This window comes from Triturus cristatus, chromosome 6 (assembly GCF_964204655.1).
Source record: "Triturus cristatus chromosome 6, aTriCri1.1, whole genome shotgun sequence".
Taxonomy (NCBI): Eukaryota; Metazoa; Chordata; class Amphibia; order Caudata; family Salamandridae; genus Triturus; species Triturus cristatus.
The window spans coordinates 1762959692-1762982926 of record NC_140589.1 but is presented as its reverse complement, the minus strand read 5'-3'; the positions used below and the strand labels follow the sequence as shown (position 1 = coordinate 1762982926).

Here is a 23235-nt window from a genome sequence, read left to right as displayed (position 1 = left end):
TACCTCCCCCAAAAAGTTTCTGAAAACGTTGAACAATATTACATATGTGTTTCTTACAGAGCAGTCTCTTTTGTGTGAGCTGATACTACAAAATCTCCTACTTTGGGTTTTATGTTTGATCTGATTTCACTTGGGAAATCTACTAGTCAATGTATTCCTGGTCCTCAATGTTTTTGATAAAGTGTAGTTGGTAGCCTGATCACTTACCTTAAAGATCTTGGTGCCAATCCCGAAAAGGTTTTGTGTACAGGAAGTCCTAATACAGGAGAGATCTAATGTACTAAAACAGATCTTTGAGAGCCAGCCCCGAAAAGTTCAACGCCTTATTAGTAAAAGTGCACAGCTGGCACAGTCGTTCCTATTTGTGCTAATATATGATCATTCCGTTAATGTTTTGGGACCAATTCACAAAGGCACTGAAGAGTACTTAAGAGTGCCACAGGATTACTAATGTATGCCTTTGTCAATAGGCTTCCTTGTGTAAAGCAGTTTTAAACTTGTCCCTCTCATGGGACTTACACTCATCACTCCATTCATCCTCCCACTGGTCTTTGCTTGTGTTCATTTTCACCTATCCATAATAAAGACGCACGCAAACTGTGTAAGCATTAGCAAAATCAGCAAAAGAAAATTTTCTCCCAACTAAACGTCCCAAAGCAGTGGTTCTTAACCTGTGGTTTTGGACCCTCTCGGGCCCGCCATGCCCACTAAGGGGGTCTGCCCCTGCTTGGAAAATTAAATAACAGATTGATAAGGTGTATATAAATAAAGAAGCAAAACTGAATTTTAAAACCTTCTATAAGTGTGAAGGAATTTGAAATTTGTGGCTAAAATTAAGTTGGTAGCCTCAGAGTGATTTGTAGGCGCAGTTAAACAGAATGCAGTATGAAAGATGAGTGGCCTCGATTTTAATAAAGCTACTACCTTCTAATTAAAATTTAGATTTAACAAAAAAAATGATTACATATTTGTTTGTGAATTAAATAAGATATTTATCATTTGTTTGGATGCTTTTTTCCTTAATTTTGTGTATTGATTTGCAGTTAAAATCAGCAAAATTGCTTAGGCCAGGGATCCAGGATTCCAATAAGAATGCAGTGGGTCTGTGGATGCCAGTAATGTTTAAGTGGGGGACTACAGAAATAGAAAAGGTTAAGAACCCCTATCATAAAGTCTACAATAGTTGATGGTTAGAATGTTTTAACTTTTCTCAGGCACCGGTAATTACTCGGGCCGCATTCCAGTCCATCATACTTTTGCACACCATGCCTGTTCAGTTTGGACCCAGCCATATGAAAATCAGCCTTGCCCCTGCACCAATGGGAACATTCCAGCCTGAACTGCCAGGACAAGTTTTCCTTGAACTGGAAAACAAGTTACCCAAGACTGGTTTTGCTCTAGTCAGGGCTCATCAGCCAGTTATAACTTGGCTCCAGTGATAGAGTGCACAGGACTCGTGGGACAGCATACTTGCCAATAGACATTGATTCGGGCAGCAGACTCCCAAATTTTGAAGCCAAAATGAGCTTTATTATTTTTTTTTCATCTGAAATTGTTCCTGCTTCAACAAAAGTCAATGGAAGAAACACATTCTCCCAATTGTATTTTTATTTTTTTAAATAATCTCCCGCTTTCCTCTTCTAAAATGTTGGCATGTTTGGGGCAAGTATGCCCAGATGTGGGTCCCATGCACAGTGCTCCATTGGAACCAAGCTATACCTGGCTAATTAGCCAAACTGAGATGGCATGGTGTGCAAATAACAATGGACTGGGATGTGGCCTGTGTAACTATCCATGGCTAAGATTAATTCAAGCATTCTATCGTCACTTTTTTGTATACTATGTCACCAGCTAAATGTGGCACACACATGCTTACAATAAAATAATATAAGGAAAATTAAACATAGCAGTGGGCAGACATCTTTGAAGAGTTTTGTGCACGGTGTATTGTAGTTTTAAAGTTTCAAGTTGGCCGTCGTGTTCAGAAACAGCGTGTTGTGTGTCTTTGTAAGGAATTTGTTTTTTGATTGAGGGGGTGAAAACCCTTCTCAAGCAACACCCACAATCCTTGTCAGGGTTAACCACAAAAGTCACTAAATTAACCTGTGCTTAACCCTTTGGTAACTTGGCACAAAAGCAGTCCGGCCTGAACTAAGAAGCACTGTTAAGTTTTTATACAGCACTCAAACCATAAATAAGTGTAAACACCACACAAGATACTCAACACCAGTTTAGAAAAATAGAATACATTTAATAAAACAAATTAGACCACAATGACCAATCCCATTGGTAGAATCCGAGATGTGCCATTTTAAAGGTTTAAGTAAAAATAGCATCTAGAAGCAGAAAGCGTTCACTGTGGGCATCTGGTCAGGAGGACACAGCCTTTGGTCTCCTGGTCCCATCCTCCTGGACCACCACCCTGGGAATCCAGCCTTCTCTGTTTCATCGGCCTCAGGATCATACAAGTCTTCATGGCCTCCTGAGCCTGTGGCTCTCCCGCCCAGATCTGTCTCAGTGTAAGGCCAGTCGGCTGAGGTCCGACCTTCTTGCAGATCTCCAGCTAAGCCCAGATGTCCTCAGACGTGTCGAAAAAAGTGACTTTTTCCCCTGAGCGTTGATTAAGCTGGGCCGATCGCAACTTATACTTGAGGTGCATTGCCCAAACTCTTTGCTTGACTTCATAAATGATTTTCCCTGTGCTTCAACAATCCTGGTGTAGTCTGGGTACATGGCTGTGGTGTGTGTTTCAAACTGCAGTTGTGCTGGCTGCCTGCACGTGGGTGTTTCTGTCCCTGTAATTAAAAATCTGGGCTTAAAGGGCTCTAGGTGGCACCTTGCTGTGAGACTGGCCCCAAAATCCTATCTGCTCTTTCCACCACAAACCTTTTCATGCAGCTCCCGCCAGACCCACCTCCAGAAACACTTCCATCGATGTGCCCTCAGCGCACTCCAGCAATCCAAGAAGGCCCAGATTATTTTGGGAGAAGAGGGCCTCTGCATCTTTGGCCCTGTTTTCCAGTATATTTGTTTGGGTCCACTTTGTGCCTTTTTGTTCCTGCGGCTCCTCTACTTCAGGCTTCAATTTTGTGATGGTGCTCTCTGCAGAGTGCACTCTTTCTACCACCTTTCACAGGTTTACGGAGTGGTCAATGTTCCTTTCCAGTGCTGTTCTCAATGATATGATTCGGATGCCATAGTATCTGCCCTTGAAGGCCCATCCTCAGTTATCTCCTGGTCAGCCGCATTCTGCATGCCCATTTGTTTAGTTGTGGCGGAGATTGGGGGTTGAATACTACATTGTGTTGCCCTGTAGGGGCTTGAGGGCTTGGTCTTTGCCCTTAATATGCCACATCATGGACAACTGAGGAAAGGCTGTGGTGATCCTTCTGGACCTATCTGCAGCCTTCAACACTCAGTCATGGGGTCCTAAAGGAAGTCCTTGTTGAGATTGGGATCGGCTGTTCTACCTACGATCTCCTCTGTTCATTCCTCACTGACGGGGAACAATCGGTCACTTTTGGGGAGTTCACATCTTGTTCCTTCTCCTTGCCCTGTGGTGTCCCACAAGGGTCCTCCCTGAGCCCTACACTTTTCAATATTTGTGGCTCCCCTAACCAAGCTGATCCAGTCCTTCTGATTCTCAACCATGTCTTATGCTGACGACACACAGATCATAGTGTAAATCACAAGTAAAGGTGAAAGGGTGGCACACCGTTTTAACAACTGCATGAGATCAGTAGTCAGTTGGATGAGCAGTTGCTGCCTGAAGCCGAATTCAGAGAAAATGGATGTGCCCCTTTTTGGGAAGAACACCTCTTTCTGAAACGCGGCTTGGTAGCTACATTCATCGCGCTCTGTCCCCATGCCTGCACCCGGCGTAAGAAATCTGGGGGTAATATTTGACTCCCAACTCTTTCACAGATTAGATTAGCAAACTTGCCTCATCCTGCTTCTTCCTGCTGAAAGGACTGAAAATATTTTTGCCTTTCATTCCATTTGAGCTACAGAAGATAGCCATAATTCCCCTAGTCTTGTCGAGACTTAATTATTGTAATACCCCTTTATTTGACCATTCAACGGGCCCCTTAAATAGACTGCAGAGGCTGTAAAATGCAGCGATTAGGCTTCTCAAGAAAATTGTGAAATGCCACTCAGTCTCGAAGGCATTGGAGGAGCTTCAATGGCTCCCAGTCAAAAAAGAGAGCAGCCTTTAAAGCACTATGTACAGTGCACAGAGCTCTCCATGCTACTGGCCCAGAGTGCTTAAGGGATTTTTTTTATGGTATACCCCATGCAGAAGTCCGTGTTCCGAAACAAACCTCTAAAAAGGCGACCGTCCCCAAAACCAAAAAAGTTTCTTGGGGTAGGAGTTATGTGTCTTCCTCCTGCCTAATTTGGAATCAGCTACCTGGGCATCTAAGAGGTCAGCCACATTTGAGCATCTTTAAGAAACACCTAAATCTGGCTTTATTCCACCACTCTTTAGTTCGCTTAAGTCTCTTTCTACCACATTACAGTTTCTTACCGACATTCGTGCCAAGACGCTCTTCTGCATTCATTGCGTTTTATAAATAACTAGTCATATCAATATTTCCTGTTAGAGAATGATCCTGCCAGCCGCAAAATGGTTCAAAGATCCCTCACTCCATTATCCACAGTATCCCTGGGGCAGCCATCTTAATTCCTGTAACAGCGGGGCAGCCAGCAAATCCAGCACCCCATCCCTCACGGGTATATCCGCAAGGGTGCAGTAAAAGTGCTCACCCTTCATACAGAGACCAGTTATACACCAAGCCTCAATGCAGTACTTCTAATTTGGTGGAGGCAGACAATGTCCAGGTTTATGAGCTGGCAGGATCTTGCACCCTGCCCCGCAAAGGCAGAGTCTCTCCACCTTTAAGTCCCGTTTTACAACAAACCTGGGCAGGTGGAATGTCTTCCTGCCACTTTGATCCCCCTTCCCTTGTGAAGATCGCTGTACTTTCACCCTTCCTGACAGAGCACCAGGCAGTCTTTGCCGCACGATGCTTGAGCCTCCCACTAGTGTGGCCCAATGCCGTGCCACCTCCAGGGCTCTTCTCTAACGTAATCCACCCATGTACTCTCTAGGCCCCCACCTGTGGACATGGACTCACGGCCTTGTAGTGCGAGCAGCACGCCTCAGTGCCTGCACCTCCCGACGGCCGCTTAACTGCTTGCGAGTTGCGACTATCAATCCAGTGCAGGAGCACCACTGTGCCGACTCTTGGGAGCCACTCAGCCACTCGCCAGGCCTCACCTCTCTCTCACTCACGAGAAGCCCTGGTGGCATGGAGCAACGTAGCTGCCAATTGCAGGCTCTAACCACTGGGTCCTCCACTCGGTCAGCAGCAAGGTAGGCCCTATGAAGCTCATAGCAAGCGGGGACAGAGCTGTTATGGTTTCAGGGTGACCCTGTGGTAAATCACTGTGCCTTTGGGAATTCAAATGTCAGGACACCTCAGGATGAAGCAGAGTGGAGCAGGAGCCCCTCAACATGTCCCCTCAATCGTCAATCAAAACATGATGCTCAAAAAATGTTTTTAGGGCATGTCTTGAATTGCAATTTTTCCTACATCCTATAGAACCAAAAATCTATTGGAAATTGCATTTACCGTTCATATCGGTTTTAAGGTGTTATTTACGAACGAGTAACTTACTATGGCATATTTTAATTCATTAATGATAACCCCACTGCTAGGACAAATTAATGCTCCCAGTGCATGCCTATTGCTGTAGTTGTAATATTTTTCACAATGAAAAGCAGGTAGGTTATTCACTCTTAGGAAAATTAAAATCCCTCTTTTCTGTTGCTTACTCGAGTGCCTTTTACGGACTTCTTGTGGCCTACATCTGAAGCAAGTGTTGCATTGCGGCGTTTCTGTGAAAAACAGACAGACTGGGGGCTAGTGTCATTTTGCGCTGCTTCAGTGTTAACATGTCCCAGAAAAAGGCTCTCAGTCCGTCGCAGACTGACAGCCTGTTTAATTTTAGGATTATTAGAAATGTAAGGCATGTTTGTAAGCTGTGCCTCTGCCTTTAGTTGATATCCGTGCGCATGCGAAGGGACCTTTTTGCTCACCTTGCCTGCATTTGCTGCAATGGTCAGTCCCTGCGATTGTCCATGTCCCTCCCAGACATCCACTAATCTGAACAAGAGCTTCCAAATACATAGTACCTTTCGCCTAACTTTGAAACAAGTTACTAACCTCCTCCAGCCGTCAAACAAGAAGCCAGTCCCTGACCCCTATGAACCTGAAAGCTGTTGTCCTATTTTGAAACTTCCCTCCTTAATGATTGTTACTCATATTCGCGTAACTAATGTTTTAGCGTCCAATTTGGCTACCTCTTTTCAGACTGCCCTGCTTGCCTTATAAGATTACCTTTGTTAGCTCATTCTTGGTGGGTAGAATACACGGTGCAGTGCGAAGGCCACTGGACACATATGAATCATTTAAACCTTCACTTGCTGCTCCTCAAGCGATTCCAGGTGGCCAGTTTGTGGGATTGGATGGGTCAAAGCCCAGAATCGATGCTTTTTAAATCGGAGATGTTGCCAGAGACCAGGAGGGCGAGATCCTTGACCGGCTTTACACACACACGGATTAAAACATATTAAACTTGAAATAGTTGCCTGCATCTCTATAGAGCTGGAAAGTCCGGCACATGTCTCGCTTTCCACGCATACTTTGGACTTCCCTATTTTGCAGTTGAGCTGAGTCGTGGTTCATGCTTGCACGTGGGCCACAACAGAGTATCTTTCTTATAACGTCACAGATGCTGTTAAGTGCAGTTATTCAGCTGCTTGAGAACCTGCTAGTGCCACAGGATGCTAGTTTAAATGGTGTTGTGTAAAGGGAGAGATCTGCTGAACACCTCCAACTCAGGGAGAGGATGTGGTCCGTCGGCTGCGCTGCCGCCTCTGGTGCAGGAAGATTTTGGGCAAATCACTTAATCTGCCCGTGCCTGAATGTGTAATGTAAATACGGCGCTATGTAAAGCGCTCCAATACCTTCGGGTCGAGTTCGCGCTATATAAATATGCAAAAAAAAGAAGCGCTATATAAATATGTAAAAAAAGAAAAACTCAGAAGGACCCGCGACTCACCCCTTTCTGTTCCCAGTGACTTCAGAGGTCAGCTGGCGTGTTCTTTAGCAACACAGTTGGCTGGTAATCCCTTGAGCCAGTAACAGGTGGGGCATGATGACAACACAGACACTTGTGGCCAGAGGTCAGCCGGCCGAGGAGCCCCCTTGGTGACTCTGTTGAAAGCATAATGACACTTTTAAAAGCTGTCCATGAACTTTGACCCACCCTGCCGCCAGCAAATGTCCGGTTTTACCAGGTCAGTTTCTGTTTGACAGTAAATTGTAGCCTGCATGCGCGGTATGTGGGCGGGAAAAAAAGTGATAAAGTCACGGGTATAAAGAATTTAAAAAAAAAAAAACTTTTAGGAGCATGTGAAGTAGATTCAAGTCTCGCAGGTGTGCAGCAGACGAGTGGTCGATCAAGAGGTACCCTTGTCCAAGAAAGGCCTGCCTGCTCGTGGTTTGCTTCATGTCTGTTCTGCTGCTGGTTTATAACGCAGTGGTTATTGTGAGACGGCGCAGGGGCCACCCAGTGGTGCTGCCGATTGCGTGGTCGAGGAAAGCGCAGTTCCCACCTCCTACCCCTTCATTCCATCCCCCTACTACCCTTCTGGTCACTTTCTCTCTCTTGCAGGTTGTCTTCATCTCTGCTTTCTGCTACGTCACTGCTTTTCTCTTCCTCCTGTGACCTACCTGTTCTGTCTTCTTCCGTTTGAAAAAGGGTCAAGCTGTTTACAAAAACAAGTCCTGCTTCCTAAAAATGAGTCCTGATGCCACCATATGCATCCCCCAGCACAAAAGAGGCTTTATCTGCTGGCGCAGAGTGACGCAGTCAGCAAGAATTATAATCTCTTTATATCCCGAGCATTCTGTATTCCCCAGTTCAGTTTAACAGTTCATGTCCGGGGTCTGTGGTAAGTCCATAGTTGAGAACTGACTCTGTTTTTGATGTGAAACCTTTGTGGGTAATGACGAGCAACCACATTTTGACAGTGACGGCTCTGAGAACGCATTCCTAGTGTCCATGTGTCTGGGAGGTTATTGGTAGCTGGACTGTTTGTGGTTGCGGTTGGTTGGTGGTTTTCTCATTACCTGTTTACTAATACGAACTTGGACAACTTCAGTCTCGAGTCTATGCGTATGTATGCAGTTAAAATTACAAAAAATATTGGTTTTATCTGAGCGTTTTAAGGTAGAGTATGGATTTGATCGAAGTATCTTAGTTAATTCTCTCAACGCTTGTGTCGATATTAATAGAACTGATTTCAGGAAGAGGTAGAACTAGGGCGGCTCCTCTCAAGAGACCAGGGTTGGCTTGGATGAGCCCAATTACAAAGCTAATGACCTGCTGGTCCAGGTCCAAGGGGTGACCAAAGGGCGGCCAAAATGGCCAACTGGGCTGCACACTGGAGAATCTTGCTCTCTCCGCAGCTCAGTGGGCGCAGTGTCGCTTGCTGAAATGCTACACTGAAAACCACAAAGTTTTATTCAGTGTCTGATGTTGCTAGATTAGAGTCTGAAATACTCAAGGATAGACACCGGTGATATCATTGTGGTGTTTCCCTGGATTTAGGGACCGGGTGTAAATGGCTACAGCTGCACGGACCAGAGCAAAGGTGTGCACAGTAGGTTAACTTTTAGATAGTGGTAAGATGCGCAGATACACACGCCTGCACCGGGCATTCCCCATCCAAAAGGGACAATTCCTGACTAACCGATCACTTAAGAGACCGAAATGTCAAACATGGAAAAATGGCGGCACAGCCTGACTGGCTGGGTTAACAAACTGAAAAAATGCACCTGAAAGGATTGAGAGAGGACTGTTCTCAAAGTGCCAGACACTGAAAATTTAAGTTGGAGCCCCACCTCAGTGGAGGGAGGACTTTCTTTGACCCACAATTTTGGGGACCCTGTTTCACCTACTTGTACATCGGCTGACTACTCAACAAGCTACAAGACACTGTGAGGCATTGCATCATATCTGGAGTAGGAAAAGATTTTTTTTTTTAATGAAACTTATTTTTAATTTATCCTTAGCTAATGTATATGAAACATCCTACAATGCACTGGTCAAGCGAGGTTGTGGGGGTAATGTATTGCGGTACAACCTTTGCAGTGCAGAGATTTGGATCTTGCATGCTTACGTGCCGTGCAGATTCTAAAGCGAGTCCTGCGAGATTCGTACATGTGCCCTTTATTCTTTGGCACCCACACTCCAGTTTAATGGGGGTTGTACACCGTCTCCTGTCTGCCCTTGCATTACCAGCATCTGCTGCTCCTGGTAGTCCAGCCAATGACCTTTTGTTACCAGCTCCTTTAAGTTGCACAATTTGCAGCTGTTAAGATACAGGGCAACTCTAACTTCAAAACATAGTCTGTGAAGATCTTAATTTCGATGTGTTAATGATCTTGTCTTGTCCTCGCAGGCTGTGGTCTTCGTACTCAGCACTTGCTTCACTAGTCTTCGAGATCAGTCTGCTAACAATCGCAGATGTGCTAGGAGTGTGCTATGGGTCTCCAGTGTTTTTAATTGTTTTAATGTGCGAGTCTGTTTTATTCACTTAAGTGCGATTGCTTGGTTCTACTTTTTACTGTAGACCTGTTCAAAAGCGTTTAAAGTAGGGAGACCAGAGGGCTTCAGAAATGTGAGTATGTGATGATTGGTGTGTAGTTGAAGGTCATGGCAAGTGTGCAGGAAAAGACAGTTAAACATAAAACAGAAACGGAAATTGACCATGAAAGGAAGCGGGGTTAAAAAGATGAATGAGTAACAAAATGTGCAATAGACAAGGGGAAGTCAACTTCAGGCTGCAAGGCCAGCCTAGAACGCAGAACAATTTAATCTCTAAAATCAGTGTCCAGTTGTATTTTATATCGGAATTTATTTTTGGTGCCATTTCCACTAAAAGAAACAGTAGTTTGTTGTCAAAAGTTTCATCCGGTGCCATTCAAACATCCTCCGTTGGTAGGTAAGCTGGAACAATCTGTACTCTTGACTCACTCTGCGTTAACTCTGACACTTTGTTCACCACCTCACAATTTCTGGTCAAGATTATTGGTATAACTCATTAGGAGGGTTGGTGGGGGGGGTGGAAACATGTTACACCCAACTTATTGTGGGCATTAAGCGGATACCATCCCTCCTGACTCTCTAATTTCTCCCATGACAAACAGTCAGGCTTTCGCTGTCTCCTCAGTGATGCTGTTTTCACACTGGGTGAGCTTCTCCGTAAACAAGCAGTTGTTACCATCAACACTTTGGCTGTGATTAGTTTTGGGTAAGCATGGAAAAGAAAGACTTGTCATCAGCAACTGCCGGGTCTGGTGGCTCAGTGGATTAATGCATTCACTGCAAGGGCCTGTGTTCGACCTTATGGTCACAGGTTCAAATCCCGGCGGGTCCACCCAGCCTTTCATCCATCTGAGGTGGATTAAAAGGAGTACCATTGAGTTGGGTAACAATAAACATCTGTTATTCAGTGCCCAGCTACCCCGTCAGGGGTGAACGTGAGCTTTACAAATACACATGTTATAGGTCTGAAACTCAAAGACTACTTCACACTGCGTCCATCACTCCCCCAATAACTAGACTCCTTCACATCTAGTGGATCAGATTACTCCTATAAAAACATCCGTGAGCTCCCCCTCATAGGTGAGGGGTTGTAGCCCTTGGCGTCACTAGAGTGGCGCTAGGAGGAGACCCAGTTGATGAAGCATGTCACCTCGGTGAGTGATGGAAATCCGTCCTACCAATAGGTATGCCCGGACAAATGTTTTGGTCATCCTATATATTGTGTTGTGTGGCTCAGAAAACCTTACTATATTGTAGACCCATGGATATATCCATGCTTGATCTCTAAAAGTTCCCTTAGACCCTTCTTTCCTCTCTTTGTATTCTTGAAGTCTAGGTTATACAAATTTACCAAGATCAGGGAAGAAGTTTGGTGGTTGCGTGGGACTAAAGGAGGTCATAAACCTTTTTATGTGTGTACAATGTGAGACGTATGTTACATGGAGTAAACAACGGAACCTAGCAAGGAATTTTAACAAAAGGGAATTAAGAGAAAAAGTAGACTTGATCAAATTAACCAGAGTGAGATATAGAGGTGATGTTGTAGTGCTGGCACGAGTGGTAATGCGAGAAATGTCGGATTCAAAGATTAGTTAAAAAGGCAGATTATGTCAAAGGGGTTGTTTGTGGAGGAGTGTAAGAAACTGGGTTGGAGTGGTGAGAGATGCACTGATTAGAAAGTGGGGAGAGAAATTAAAAGCAGTCAAATATTGCAAGGGGTCATGCGGAAGTTGTTAGACTACTAGTCAAGTCATTGTGGATTCGCCAGCTGAGGGTTAAATGATTCAAAGCGACCTCCTTTGCTGGTAGTAAGTGCACATTTGTAACCAGAATGCCATTTAAGGGAATGGTTTAGGTTTGTAGCACAATTGGTCCGTGCGTAAGCAGCTTGAGACTCAGTAAAAGAAAATTAAGCCGTGGTTGAAGAGTCTCACACGATAAGGTTTGAGGAGACCTACACCGTGTAAATTGGATGATCTAAAGACCGAATGTAAAGGACGATCAACACATATGATAAAAGTGTAAGAACAGTGGAGGCCAGGATTTGAGCAGAGGCAGTGTCCTCTGAGGAGAGCTGAATGACGGAAATTCTGTAGAGGGTGTTAACAAGCATTGTTAATGCCAATAGTTTTGGCTGTTGATATGTTAGCTTTGTCAATACTTAATTTTTGTATTGAATGATTTTTGTATACGTCCTGCATTGTATGAAAACTTGAATTGTTTAAGTGCCAAAATGTAAATATTTTTATGTAAAAGGACACATTACACCAGTTGTCACAGGCTCGAAGAGCAGTACTTATTGTGTGCATGAGCAGAATAGCATCACTCAGTCAGGTGAGCCCTGTGACCCTTGTTGTATGCTGTGGGTGGGCAGAAGGAACATGTGAATGACACTACAGCCAACCAATGGATAAAGAAAGCGAACTCAAAACACCTGAAAGTATTATAGTGTGTATATGTATGTATACATGTATGTATGCGTGTATATTTACACATAAAGATATAACAAAAGGTCTTTGCTAACGTCACACCTAAAAATTCAGTATCAACTCACAGGATGGGGTGAGTGCTGCCACAGGAGAGGTCAAAGGCAAAATTGAAACAACACAAAATATTGGTATACATTGAGAATGGACTGTACCATCCAACAGTTGGGATCCTGGAAAAACTAAGGAACATGTTGGAGAAAGGGCCTCGATTGAACTATATTTGCAGAAATTCCGAAGCATTTTAAAGCGATGTAGCTGGAATGTCATGTCATAAGACTTGTACGGGAAGAGGCAAAAGTGTCCGCTCTAGTTTTGAATCCCCATTCACCCCCCCCCCACCAGTCTTTAAGCCCCCATTTTATTTCCATGAAATCCCCCCGACCTATTTACGCCACTCTTTATCGTCAGTACCCCCACCTCCTTCTCCCATGGTACCTTTAGTTTTTCCACGAAAACCTGTTTTCGTTGAAAAGGCATTACAGCACTAAGACATTTTTCCGAACCTAAGTTTTTCGTCCGTTTGAGTTCGCTAGGCTGACCACCTTTTTGGAAATTGGTCAACATTTTGGAATTCCTTAAGTTACGTTATTTAAAGCGCTTAGCAGTGCAGAGCGTGACATGAAGAGCTATGTACATAGTAGTTATCATGAAAAATAACAAAAAGGAAGCGAGTGGGGCCGTGCATAAACGCACAATCGCCGAGTTGAAAAGAGTACATGGGAAGTAGTTTGCATTGTTCCCCGTCTGCAGCCGCGGTTTGAATCCGGTCCTGGAAGCCCGGGGCCCCGCTGCCGCCGCAGCTTGGCACACTTGTGGTTGGAAACTATGACTCGTCTGTTTTTGTGTAATCTGGCGTAGGGGGGTTCGTTTGCCGTGTAATTACCGAGGCTCCCGCTCGGATGCATTGAATCCCAGCGCACCCTTTGCGTCCCGCTGTGCACGCATGCACCGCCCGGACGAGGCCACCGCGCCATGCATTGCGGGGAGATGCATCATACGAGCCCCTCGAACGTGCAGATCTGCACACCGCTCCATGCCACCGACTGAGGCGGGGCAGGGTCTTCACAGTGCCGGGTGCCGGGGATGGGATAGCGCCCTAGACGCCTCGCCGTGCTGCGGGCTTTGAAAGGTAAATGAACATTTCGGATTATAAAACGTTTAATTCGACCGTGCCCGGTGTGTTTTCGTTTTCTGTCTGGAAGCGTCGCAGCTGCTTTAGATGCTGCTGCGATACCAATGCCGTCTATTCCTGGTTGCTCTCTAAAACATATCCTGGCCATTTAACAACGATATTTTTCTCAAGGTCATATGTGTGATTGTTATGGTAAAGGTCACGTGCCACGCGGGTACATCTTTGCCACATAATGCATTATACATAAGTGCGTGCATCCGAATCATTTTCTTTGATAATCGATTGATCTTCATTTTCAGGCATGCATGTTTAATGCAATTGACTCGATGTCATATTTCAGTACAACCCAAGGCTTCATTTTTTGTTTCGATATAAGTGTAAATTAATTTTAATAAAAACTGTTCAGTTAATGCTGGAATCTGCCTTTGCGGTTTAATATATCCATCCTGTTAGGATCACGAAGCAAAATATGTGGTGCTGATTTGTAGTCGAGTGATACATTTCCTAAATAGGCCACTCTGGCAGTGTCTTTTTTTCCTGATAGGTTTAACCCTGGCATACTGGCCTCGGGAGGTAATTGCTGCCAGTCAAACTGAATAGAACTGAAAATGTGTCCAATAAAAAAATCTTTCAGAAAAAAAACTCCCATCTCAACGTTTAAAAAACAAAAAAAAAAAAAAAAAGTTTAATATTTTACCTTCAGCTGTATTGAATGGAATTTTTTTTTTTGCATGCCATACACGTTCAAATTAGTCATAATGCGCCAAAAATCATCTTCCGAAATTCACATTTAATCTCTGCTTTTTTATATGACGTTGATATTTGTAGATTTCTCTGGATGAGTAATTTTAACATCTGGCCTGTGATCAAGTTAAAATGTCCTCCTTGAACAAAGATTCGGCCCTTCGCTTGCCCTGGTCAGTGTGAAACCAAAATGTGTGTTTCTGGGTTGTAGGGCTGAAGTGTAGAGTGGTAGACGGTGCAAGTCCGGAATATGGAGGTCAGTGGGGTTTCCCTCCACTGCGAACGAAGATTCCAAGTTGACATTGTTAAGCAGACCGCTGTCTGGGTTGTAGGTGCTGAGTAGTGCCAGTATCCCAGACGTATCCCGCTCATGGCAACAGTGAAGGCGTCTGCATGGCCAGCAGAGTGAGGCATTCACCGTACGTAGATCGCTTTCATGGTTGGGTGATCATTGGATGGTTGCACTTGTATGGTCACTTACCTCTGTTTTCCAGAGTATTCTTTCGATTGGGGGTATAGCTAAGAACATTTTGGCAGAAGAAACCAAGTGATGGCAACATGTCAACACTTTAGAACGTTCCCTGGTGCTCTGCGTATCATTCGAGTGCAGGCTTGCCCAAATATGGATCTGTTCATTTTGAGTGATTCCATATTAGTTGCTTGGTTAAAGTAAAAACTCCTTTTTCATCAATGTACAACCCCCCCCCCCTCCCCCTCCCCCCCAATAACTTTTTTTTAGCAACTCCAAGGAAGACCGCACGCCCTACAGATTGTTACTGTTGTTGCCATATTACACATGCATGACTTCCAAGTCAAAAAGACCAGGTGACTCCCAGCTCTTGCTTGTGTTGTAGCACCGCATGGTACAGTCCTTTTGAAACAGTTTTATATCGCACTTGCACAGTTTCTAAGCACTATAAACAATGGCTATTACCCAGAATGTATTGATAATCACTGTACGGACTCTGGGAGTCTGAACTGGCCTTGGTAGTATTTGAACATACATCCTACAAATTGCTACAGCCATAGTAGCCACTAGTTTAATACTGATATGTTTCTGCTTCGGTTCCCTCCCTTCTTCCTCTTCAGAAACCCACTAGTGATAAAACTTGCTGCATGACCCGCCCAGCTGCTGCAGCTGCTCTATATTTTTAACACCGCTGGAGAGAAAACTGTGCTTTGAGGTAAATGTTATGTTTGTGGCTGCTGGTGTGATAGCGATGTGTTTCAGAGACGCGTGCTTGACTTTGCTTATGAGCGGTGTTTGGCTCAGTCTATCCTCTAATGTTTATGAAATAGACCTTTTTGTACTATAAACATGTCCCCCTGTGATGAATGGTGGGTGGAGCTTGGCAACGCCCCTCCTCTTTATGCAGAGCACCTGCTCTGAATAGATCATTCCTAGACAGGCGGTGGTATCCGAACACAAGGCTCCTGTCCAGGGCCCTTTTATCCACCGAACAAATGAGGACATTGTAAAAAGAATCATCTTTAGTCCAACCACCCCAAAACAAGCCTGTGTTATGGAAATACTGTTGACTCTTCTTCCAGGTAGTTAGTAGTTGAGTAGCTCGCAGTGTGGTCAGGTTATTTTATGTTTAGGTCTGGCGTAGAGTGAGCTTTTTGTTTATTAGTATCAAATCGAAACAAATCAAATGAGAAACAAATGCATCCATAGATATCGATATATATATATATATTTGAACAACAAACGCCCTGAAGCTTTCAAAAGGAGCACTCGACCATGCTCCTGACCATCAGGTCACTTCTGCCTCTCCGCAGCCTGCCCCTCCTTTCGCCATGAAATTTCATTCACTGATGCAGACGCGTTTCGAGGCATTGCGCCTCTTCATCTAGGGCACAAGCAGCCATTGGAAACTTAACTCCATTCCCCTTTCCGGTTTTTATTCAAACTGCCCCCAGTGGGCTTGGCTTCACATTGAGTTCTTCCGAGCATGATGGACTTTGTAGTCCTGTGGGTTAAGCTTAGTAACATCCTTTAGTAGGTTCAATGTCTTATTTGCCATTATTTTCCGTTATTTATTTTCCTTAGTAGGATAGGCAAAGTCGGGGCACGCTTTTGCCTATCCTACTAAGGAAAATCCATCATTGGAATCCATCATGCTCGGAAGAACTCAATGTGAAGCCAAGCCCACTGGGGGCAATTTGAATAAAAACCGGAAAGGGGAATGGAGTTAAGTTTCCAATGGCTGCTTGTGCCCTAGATGAAGAGGCGCAATGCCTCGAAACGCGTCTGCATCAGTGAATGAAATTTCATGGCGAAAGGAGGGGCAGGCTGCGGAGAGGCAGAAGTGACCTGATGGTCAGGAGCATGGTCGAGTGCTCCCTTTGAAAGCTTCAGGTCGCCAGTAGATAGTTATAGTTAGGACCGAGTTCTCATAGGAAATCTGAAAATTCTATTTTGAATAACTTTGGCGCCGGTTGACTTATCTTCGTGAAATTTTCAAAACTAATGGGGCGCTCTGCTCAGCTCCTACCCTGAAAGTCTCGGGGTGATTCGTCAAGCGGGGGCTGAGAAAAAAGGGGGGTCCCAAAACACGTTTTCCCCATGCATTTTCCCGTAGGACCTTTAGTCGAAGGTACAGCCCGAACGGCTGAACAGAATTACTTGAAATTTGGCAAAGAGGTAGACCTCAGGTCAGGCATGTGCCTTTTGCTTAAATGGTGTAAATCCGTTCAGTAGTTCCTGAGAAAATCAAAAGTAAAATCACATGTATATCTGGGCGGAACCTAACCACACATCTCATCGTGAGATCTGATTGGCTGTCAGCACTTCATCCAAGAAGTGTTGGCAGCCATCTTGGGACCAATATACATGATAGCACCTCATTAAAAAGCATTGCAGTTAATAGAAGGTTTTAAGACTTTAGTTACATTATAAATCATTTGTTGATGGTACCATACTCATTTTAGGAATTGTGGTGTGTGCTAAGGTGATTTTACCATGTGAAAAAGCCTTCTGCTGTGATATCATGAATCCTGTTTGAGAGAATTTTCTCATGCTTTTCCCACAGAGGTTTGGAAGGTGATCTATAAGCTAACTGAGAGCATATTTTCTGTAAATTCACATTATCTTTCTCAGTCATGTGAGAATGAAGTCTGACATTCTCAGTAAAACATGTACATCCAACAAGGGCAGAGACTGTCAGTTGATTACTTTGTGTTCTACTGCAGCTTCCCAGAGTGTTCCAAAGAACAACTAGAGCGCTAACAGTCCTACTTATGATAAACGTATGGCACACCTGAAGCCATCTTGGTTGGAATAAAGTGGTAATTCTTAAAACATTTAATTTACAAAGGAACAAAATGAGGGGGTTCATTTTGCCATAGTATATTTGATTAGTGCTGCAGAAAGAAAAATTAGGGCACATTTTGAGTGACTTCTCAAATCCTCTTCTATTTCATTAAAAAATTCTGACATGCAGACTGAAACATGCACTTTCAATACCAGCAGCAGACTTCCCTGGTGAGCAGTAGCTTAACTACAGTGATCTAATAAGCAACTAGAGTGCTAACATTCCGAATTTATGGCAAATTTGTGACACATCTGAATGCCTTCTTGATGGAATCAAAGTAAAAAACTGAAAGTATTTCCTACTGAGGAGACTGTAGTAAATGAGGAAATTAGGAAACATCATAACAAATAAGTCTCCCAAAATGGCCACCAGAGACAAAAGAGCCCAAATGTAGCCCAAATATCACCCAGATGTAGCCCAAGTATAGCCCAATGACAGAATGGCCCAGAGTGTTCTAACGAACAACTAGAGCGCTAACAGTCTTACTTATGACAAAAGTATGGCACACCTAAAGCCATCTTGAATGGAATAAAGTTATAACACTTAAAACATTTAATATACAAAGGAACACAATGAGGGGATTCATTTTGCCATAGAAATTATGATTAGTGCTGCAGATAGAAAAATTAGGGCACATTTTGACTTCTCCAATCCTCTTCTATGCCATAAAAAAATTCTGACATGCAGACTGAAACATGCACTTTGAATACCAGCAGCAGACTTCCCTGGTGAGCAGTAGCTTTACTACAGTGATCTAATGAGCAACTAGAGTGCTAACATTCAGAATTTATGGCAAATGTGTGACACATCTGAATGCCTTCTTGATGGAACCAAGTAAAAAACTGGAAGTATTTCCTACTGAGGAGACTGCAGTAAATGAGGAAATTAGGAAACTTCATAACAAATAAATCTCCCAAGATGGCCACCAGACACAAAAGAGCCTAACTGCAGCACAAACATCACCCAGATGTAGCCCACATGTAGCCCAATGACAGAAGTGTGCAAAACACTTATTTTTTGAGTATTTGCAGTTTTATATAGTGCAGACTTGTCAGGTATTGGAATGCTTTACATGAGCATTGGTTACATCACACAAGATCAAATTCATTTTGGTTGTAGACATTGGGAAATTAAGTGATTTGACCACAATCACAGAATGTTGAGCTGAAGCAGAAACTCCAACCTGGTTCCCCAGTTGCAAAGTCTGCAGCTCTGGAAGTAACACCACATCCTCTCGCCAAGGTGCAACATTTAATCAAGTGGTCAACTGGATAAAAAAACATAAAGATTACAAATAATTTAAAAGTTCTTTGTCGCTATTTGAAAACTCAGAAAATATGTCCTCATTTTAGTTTTTTTAGAGCACTAACCATAATTTTGATGCAAATAAGACCCTCTCATATATGTAATTTCTAAAGGAAATACTCTAGGTATCACAGTTTTGATTACATCAAGATGACGTCAGGCGTTCCACACTTTTGTAATAAATATAGAATGTTAGCAATCTAGTTGTTCATTGGGATACTGTTGAGAGGCAGAGGCCAGGGGCACGGACTCTGAAAATTGAAGGCAGGTTGGAGAGTGCAGAGGCAACAATTTGACCACACTGGGCAGGCAGGAAGGGCAGTGGCAGCACAACAGACTATGGAGGGCAGTGGAAAGGGGGGCAGTGGCAACAAACCAACAATACAGGACTGGCAAGAGAGGCTGTGGCAATATAATAGACCATTGTGGGCAGAAGGAAGAGGCAGTGGTAGTACAACCATACATGCCAACAGACCCGATTCAGCCAGGAAACGTCCAATGTTTTTAAGCTCAAATGGGATTAATTTGATCTGTCTCCTGTCTACAATCTCCTCTTTTTCAATGTAACTCAAAGGGGAAAATCAGTACCCCAGTTTTGTTTCAAAATCTCCCTCTTACAAAGTTCAAAATGTTCGCAAGTATGGTACATTGAATCATGGTAGGCAGGAGGAATTGGGGTAGGGACATGGACTCGGATAACAGAGGACAGGAGAGACATGGAGAGGTGCACCAAACTGACCCTACAGGGCAGGCATCAGGTTTTGCAGCAGCACAATACACCACACAGCGCATGCGGAACGGGAGTGCAGCACAACAATCCATAGAAAGCAATAGGGAGGGGACAGGACCATGCACATGGACAACAGAGAACAGATGGGAAAGAGGCAATGGTAGCTAGCTTGACATAATGGACAGACAGGCGAGAAAGCTGCAGCATAACAGACCATAAAGGGCAGGAGGGACGGATCAGGGGCATTACAATGGAACAGACAAGCCAGGAGGGAGGGAATAGGGGTCTGCACATGCAAACAGAGGGCTGGGGGCAAGGTGGCAGGGCAGGAGCAGCAAGATGACCATGGAGGTCAGGCGGGATGGGCACTAGAAACAAAACACACCATGGAGAGCAACAATGAGACTATGGTGGCATACACACAGACCATGGAGGGAAGGTGGGAGGGGGTCAGGGGCAGCTAGCTGACCACACAGGGAAGGTGGGAGGGGCCATGGCAGCACAGAAGACCATGCATGGCAAGCGGGAGGGTTGGTGGCAGCACAATGGCTATGATGGGCAAGAAGGAGGGTGCAGGGGCATGCACAAAGGACCATGGAGGATAGAAGGGAGGGTCAGGACCTGGGCACAGACCAGAGAGTTCAGGGGAAGGGGCATCACAACAGACCGCGCGGGGCAGGCAGGAGGAGCAGTTGCAGCACAACAGATCAGGGAGGGCAGAAGGGTGTGGCAGTAAAATGGACCATGGAGGACAGGAGGAAGGGGATGGGGCATGGCATGTGGACAGGCAGGGTTGAGGTGGCAGGGACAGGTTACAGTCATCTGACAATGCTAGGCAGGTGGGAGGGGAGTGGCAGCTCAACAGAACACTCAGAGTAGATAGGAGTGAAAGGTCCATGGAACATAGTGGGCAAAAAGGATGGAGCAGGGGCATGCACAAAGACATCGGAGGGAAGGAGAATAGGGGCAGCAAGCTAAGCGCAGAGGCTAAGCAGGAGGTCAATGATGGGCCATAGAATTGGGCAATGGAGGGCAGGAGGAGTGGACTGGTACATCATTCTAAATGGAGGGCAGTGGCAGCACATCAGACCATGCATGGCAGGAGGGAGGAGGCTAGTCCATGGATTCAGACAACAGGATAGGGAGGAGGTGGATGGGGCAGCAGGCTAACTGTTCAGAGAAGGTGGGTATTAGAAACTTTATTTTTTTTAAAATGTGTGTCTGTGCGAACTACTTAAAATATGAACAAGTATGCAGCATAATCTCACTTTTATTCAGGAAGAAGAGGACGTTTGTGACTGTGACTCCGGGCTCACTTGGCAGAAACACCCCCTGACCCACCACCCCCATTGCAAAATGTAATGCCCGTGAAAAGGGTAGGTGGACGCAGTGTTATAAAGAACATAGTCCTGAGAGCACGATTGAAAATGAAAACTAGATATAGTATATGGTATAAACTATGCACCAAAAAGTGTGATCTAAGATGAACCGGTGCGTGAAATATAATATGCAATACATTGTGCGCAATGACCGATTCATTGGAGAGCGCGAGATAGCACAGGCACTAGCGCGTGCTATGCGATATGCGCCTTGGAGTGTAATATGCACAGGGCAGTGTTGTGTAACATAACTAGTCTCTAAAGTTGTAATATAAAATATGTGCTGGGGAGTGTAACGTTGCATATGCACTGTGACAAAGATATGGATCCCAGATTGTAATATGTATAGCATAGCGCTGTGCGTTATAACATACACATCGAGGAAGGCACGTTAGATGGGGCAATATAACCCGTGCGAAGGCAAGTGTGGCATGACATATTCACGGGGTGGTGTTACAGTGCACATGGGCTAGAGTGTGTCATAGCATACGCACTAGCTGGTGGAATACAACACAGAGGTGTGAGGCAATCGGCGGGCACTGGTGGGTGTAACACAGCATTGGGCTCAGCCAGGAGCACGCTGTGACTCTCAAGTGAGGTTAGTCTCCTTTCCAGAGAGTAAAATAAAAAGTATTACACATCCGGCGGTGGATGTCTTTTTTATTAACCGTGAGGGGGGGTTTCTTGCATAGTTTGGTCGAATTTTTGTCGAATCCCCTTTGAATGGCTTGGTGTGCGTGTGTATTAAATGTGCCCATCAATAGCTACCCATGTTTGTATACATAAACGACAAGGGTGTCTACTTGGAGAGCACCCACCGGCGGGGGCGCCGGATTAGGCACGGTAGGGCGTCAGACACGTCGGAGCTTCACTAGCGGTGTAAATACCTTCCATGTGGATTCATTCTATGCATAGTCGCCTTTTAATGAATATCACGCAAATCGTCATGGTGATAGGTACATACGGTTTGTCCAGCATGTCCTAGGTGTTTTTATAAATATATATATATATTTAAAATAATAAAAAACAAAGACCGGCCCCGGGGGATGGGGTCCCCGGAGCCATAAGTGGCCTAAGGAGGGGGGCAACGCAGCCCCCTCCTAAAGAATTTAAATTTAAAAAAAAGGCCATGACCCGGGGGTTGGGGTCCCCGGGGCCGATTAAGGCCTTGGGAGGGCCGAATTAATTTTTTTAAACAAAAGAAATTAGGGTGCAGGCCCTGGGGGATGGGGTCCCCAGGGCCAGTAAATTAGAAAAAGAAGGGGGGCCACACAGCCCCCCTTCTTAATAAAATAAATAAAAGACCGGCATCACGCTGGAGGCCACGCCCCCTCCTTTCAGCACTCTGCAAACGCGCCCCCTGGCCAGTTGTAAGTTGGGGAATTAATTCACCTTCAATACTGAGGGTCCCTGAGGGCCAACTAGCCCAACAGGTATCTCCAGTGCGCGCCAGGGAGCTGCGTTGCAGACAGGTGTTCTGAGGCCACGCCCCTTTTTACACCTTTATGCAACGCAGCTCTGTGGCGCTTACTGGAGGTACCTAGTGGGCTAGTTTGACCCTAGGGACCCTTAGGATTCAAGGGGACTTAATCTCTCAACTTAGAACGGCCACAGGGCGCGTTTACACAGTGGTGAAGGGAGGGGACGGGGCCTGAGGTGACGTGTGCAAACACGCCCTGTGGCGCGTTTTAAGTTGGGGAAATAATTCCCTTTCAATCCTGAGGGACCTTGGGGGCTAACTAGCCCACCAGGTGCTTCCAGTAAGTGCCACTGCTCTGCGTTGCAGAGAGGTGGTGCAGGCCGTGCCACTTTTTACACCTCTCTGCAACGCAGCTCTGTGGCGCATACTGGAGGTACCTAGTGGGCTAGTTGTACCCTAGGGACCCACAGGATTCAAGGGGACTTAATCTCCCAACTTAAAACGGCCACAGAGCGTGTTTACACAGTGGGGAAGTGAGGGGACGGGGCCTGAGGTGACGTGTGCAAACACGCCCTGTGGCGCGTTTTAAGAGGTAGTTTTAATCCCCTTCCCTATTATATACTAGGGGATTACAGAGGAGGTCATGCTGATCACAGGGGGACCCCAACGCATAGTGTTCCCTAGTGTATGTAGATGTTTTCACTGTATTCTGAGTGTCTTTTAACATAGCACTGGCTCTAGGACTGGTTAGTCAGGCTCAGTTACCACCAGTATCCGTCTGAAAAAGTTGATGGTACAGGATGATTTTGCAACAAGGCTTCTTTCTGCTCTTCTGTTTGTTCTTTTTGCTCGTTATCCTTCTTCCTGCACTTTTCTTCGTCTTTGAGGACTTCTGTTGCTTCTTTCTGCATTTCTTTTTTTTCTTTCTGTGCGTTTTTTCTTCTTTCTTCACATGTCCTATCTCTGTAGGCATAGTTAGAAATTAGCATTTAAAAAACCTTTGAAATTCACTGAAAAAACCATAGGTTTCAGGCACGT

At 44.9% G+C, this 23235-nt stretch overlaps 1 protein-coding gene across 3 annotated transcripts in view; it reads left to right on the top strand.

Annotated features, from left to right (window-relative positions):
• The window catches only part of COQ8A (coenzyme Q8A), a 330849-nt gene that overhangs the window by 48399 nt on the left and 259215 nt on the right, over positions 1-23235 (top strand). Inside the window, exons 1-2 of one of the 3 annotated variants that reach the window (XM_085613035.1) lie at positions 13154-13299; positions 15136-15230. The exons of 1 other annotated variant lie outside the window; for it this stretch is intronic. The gene's annotated coding sequence lies outside the window, so the exon portion shown is untranslated. Of the gene's footprint in view, positions 1-13102; positions 13300-15135; positions 15231-23235 lie in introns of those variants that run through there. One more of the 3 variants, XM_085613034.1, reaches the window with a different exon arrangement.